This window comes from Triticum urartu, chromosome 5A, assembly GCF_056163025.1.
Source record: "Triticum urartu cultivar PI428250 chromosome 5A, HENAU_Tu73, whole genome shotgun sequence".
NCBI lineage: Eukaryota > Viridiplantae > Streptophyta > Magnoliopsida > Poales > Poaceae > Triticum > Triticum urartu.
This window is the reverse complement of record NC_141877.1, coordinates 675,925,409-675,929,597: the sequence shown is the minus strand read 5'-3', so window position 1 is coordinate 675,929,597 and position 4,189 is coordinate 675,925,409. Positions and strand designations below refer to the sequence as shown.

At 56.1% G+C, this 4,189-nt stretch overlaps 1 pseudogene; it reads left to right on the top strand.

The window, feature by feature from the left end:
- The first annotated feature begins 2,324 nt into the window (after positions 1-2,324).
- LOC147974013 (uncharacterized) lies at positions 2,325-3,494 on the top strand (annotated as a pseudogene).
- The last annotated feature ends 695 nt before the right edge of the window (positions 3,495-4,189 follow it).

The window sequence follows — 4,189 nt, the reverse complement described above, 5'->3', positions numbered from 1 at the left end:
CCAGCCCTCGCGGCTCTCCGCTAGGGATTCTCTCCGGCCGCCGGGCGCGGGCACCCCGGCCCCTCCCGCGCCCCCCTCCTCCTCCCCCCTCCCGGTCTTGCCCCTGCGCCGCCTCCTCGGGAGGTGGCCGGGACGGCGTACCCCTGCTCTCCCTCTCGGCCGTCCCCATCCTCCAGCTCATCCCCACCACCGCCGGCGGACGCCCCCGGCGCTGGCTCGGGTGGTGTTGGCGGCGGCGAGACCTCCTGCCCCCGCGCGCGTGGCTCCCCTTCCCGAGGCAGGGGACGGCGGCGGTGCTGCTCGGCTAGGCGGCGACCCGGCGGCGGTCACCAGCGGCGGGCGAGGTGGTGGTGCTGCCCCTTGGCAACGGGACGGCGCGGTGACGTGCGGTGGCCGGCAGCATGCCCCCGGCCCAGATGTGTCCCCTCCCAGTCCCATCTGGGTCCTAGCGGGCCGGCCATTGGCATGGCTTCGACGTCTGCGTGGAGCAGAGGAGGAGGAGCTTGGACTCGTGGTGGTGGCGCCGACGGCATGCCTTCTGCAGCGTGACGGCAAGAGATTTACGGGCATTTGCGGACCCGGCCGGGCCTGTGGGCCTACAGGCCTTGTATGCTCCTGCTGTTGCATCCGGTCGGTTACTGTCGTTGACGGTGGAGGTTGGGCCCTCCCGTGTGCCAACGATGTTGTTGTTCTGAGTCCCGGCTCCTCTTCTTCATTGAGCAGGCCCCTTTCGCGGTGTCCTGGTGAGACGATGCGGAAGCTTCAAGACCGTTTTGGCGCAGAGTGGTGGTTTGTTTGGTGGTGTGACCCGGAGCGCCCGAGGTGAAGGTTGGGATCGGGAGAAATCCCTGTCGGCCGAGCCGACACCGACGCGATGGTGCGTGAGGGTGCCGCCGGACCTTCCTGGAGGGCGTCGGGGGTACCCTTCCTCTATCCTCGTCGCGTATCGGGGGAAACCCTTGGCAGCAGTGTCGTCATCATCGCGTCCCTTCTTGGAGTGTTGATTGGTACCGGCATTTCAGAGTATAGGAGCTTAGTGAAGGATCCCCGATGGGTGCGGCGGTCGTGAAGCTTCTTCATTTTTGTTGATCCGCCAGTGTCGGCATTTGTTTCTTTTCTTTTTCTCTTTTGTTTCTTTTAGGTGTGCCTGTGTTGCTTCCGCTCCGGCACCTATCTGATTGTATCGGTGATGTTTGCTTTGTAATACAAAGCGGGGAAGGGGGGGCTATTTCATCAAAAAAACATATGATTGTTATTTGTTCTTCTTAAATTTAGAACTAGAAATATGATTTTTGCTACATTTTAGAAACTAGGCACACCGAACACCAGGTTCAAAAACCAGCTCCGACATATATAGACAACATGCACAAATATACAAGAAATGATTATTATCTGAGTTGGTTCTTTGTAACAAAAGCTTTTTATATAAGCATTTTATTCGCCTGATGGAAATATTTTGATCAGTTTTTTATCAAACCTACAAATGCACACCTCTGACAAATCAATCAGTTTATGAGTGGCCTCCCAACCTAGTCACTGGATGCACTATTTACTCTAAAAAAAGGGGGGGCAGGTGAGGTTTGGTGTCATGACCTAGGCAGGAAAGGCAACCGACATAATTAGATTTATGCCATGAACTATTCATGATAAAACTTTTAGCAAGATGATGCTAACTCTCTTACTAAGATCGTCATATCTCTCCCCTTTGGTTAGGCAGGTCCATTAATGTCGTCGCCTCATCCTGCAAATTCTCAGCTACTGCGAGAGAAATTTGACCAAGTAAAGATATATCTGTTCGACAGCACTCCAGGTCGCCCCTCCGGTGGCTAAGACTACCAATAGTGAGAGTAACATAGGTAGTAACATCACACATATCTAGATAAAATAGATGATGTGACAAGCAATAAATGAAGAAAGAGAGCCATGTAGTAACATAGCTAGTTACTACTAGTATGAGTTATATCAAAACAAGATAAGTCTATAGCATAATAAATAAAGTATTGCATTTTACCACACATATGTTACTCCCCACTATAGATATAGTAACATGAACATATTACTGCTCTATGTTACTACCCATTGTGGCTAGTCTAACGGCCTCCTCTTCCACTCCCCCACGTCTCCAACTGACTAGAGTAGGTCATGCGCCTGCTGCGCCCCGCACGCCCTGCCATACAGGGCTGTCATTGTACTCTCCCTCCCCCTCTGTACTTCTCATTTGTAACACCATATAAGCCCTCGAGGCCAAGGAATACAGAGTGTGAGAGTTACTAAACCTAGCTTGGTATCAGACGCTCATCCAATCCTATCCCCTCGCTTCCGCCATGCATCAATTCCTTAGCCGCACGCGCTCCGGCGGCGACCTCGACACGCCGGCGAGCAACCCCTTCGCCCTCTTCCCTCTAGCCACAGCTCCTCCGCCTGTGTCCCTGGCGACCCCTTCTCGACCGACCGCGCCCCGCGCGGCTCTCCTCGCACATGATGTCCTCCGTAGCAAACAGGCCGTGCCCGAGGCCGCCCCTACTTCCTCGGCCCCGGCGTCCGCGCCACCCGCGCAGCCCACCGCGGCTGCTCTCCAAACGGCGGGGAGCATCCCCGTTCAACAGCTCGCGCCCGGCGGTTCCAGCAGCGCCCTGGCCCTCCGTCCCGACGCTCCCGACGTCGGCTCCTCCACCGCTGCGATTGGCCTGCCACCCTCCATCAACCACTTCTCCCACCACCGGCTCGAACTCGAATCGGGTAACTACTCCAAATGGTGCCAGATCTTTTACGTCGTTTGTTGCAAGTATCCAGTGCATCACCATCTCGATGTGGCCACCGAGCCACTTCTCTAAAGCGCCATGTGGCGAAACGATGAGCTAATCATCGTCCTGTGGTTCCACGGCATCGTTGCCGACGAACTCCTGGACGTGGTCGCCACGCCGAATAGCACCGCCTTCGACATTTGGCAGCAACTGCATTTTCTCTTCCGCGACAATGAAGCTGGTCACGCGGTGATCCTCGGCGTGAAATTCCGCAATCTGGTCCAGGGGGACCTCTCCATTGCCGAGTACTGTCGGCGTCTCAAGTCCCTCGCAACGGACCTCGGCAACGTCGACGAGCGCATCACCGACCGTACATTGACCCTTCAGCTCATCTGCAGCCTCAACCGCAAGTTTCAGATCATGGTGACCCTGCTCCCCATGCAGACACCCTTCCCGACGTTCGTGCAGGCGCGCTCCCGGCTGCTGATGGAGCAAATCTCCACCAATGAGCGCGCTCACCTCGACGCCCTCCCGGAGGCCACCACCACCGCCCTCACCATCGGATCCGGCTTGGGGTCCTCGGGATCCTCGGGCACGTCCACCGACAGGGGCAAAGGCGACACCACCCCTCCCGCCACCGATTGCGACACCGGCGGTCGCGAGCGTGGCCACGGGCGCGGTCGTGGCCGTGGGCACGGCTCCCATGTAGAAGTGCATGCTCTAGCCAATGCAACCAAAAGACCGATCTGATGAAAGATACTAGGCAGCACATTATACGTCAACACTCCCCCTCACGCGTGGCTCCCTCAGGCCTAAACGTGGACCAAAAGTGGGTTGCAATTTTAATTGCGCCAGCCGGGTCTTGAACTCGAGACCTCTTACTCTGATACCATGTAGAAGTAATCCATCATTTTCACGCGTACGTCCTCATGCAATTTCATGTTCCCATCCAGCGCATGCAATGCGACAATGGCAGCGAATTCCTCACCACTTCCCTACGCGACCTCTTCTACCGCTATGGTTCCTCCCTTCGCCTCTCATGCCCTTATACCTCGCCGCAAAATGGGAAAGCCGAACACCTACTCCGTACGACCAATGACATACTTCAAGTCCTTCTCATACATGCCACACTACCCCCCGCCTTCTGGGTTGAGGCCCTCCACACCGCAACCTACATTCTCAACCGACGACCCTTCACTGCCATTGCATCCGAGACTCCTTACTTCCGTCTCCTCGGCAAACACCCCACGTACGATCACATGCGTGTTTTTGGATGTCTTTGTTTCCCTAACACCATCGCCACTAGCCCCCACAAACTTGCCCCTCGCTCTTCTCGTTGGGTCTTCCTCGGGTATCCCTTGGAACACAAAGGGCTATCGGTGTCTGGACTTAGACACTCGCATGGTGATAATTTCCCGTCACGTCACGTTTGACGAATCCGTTTT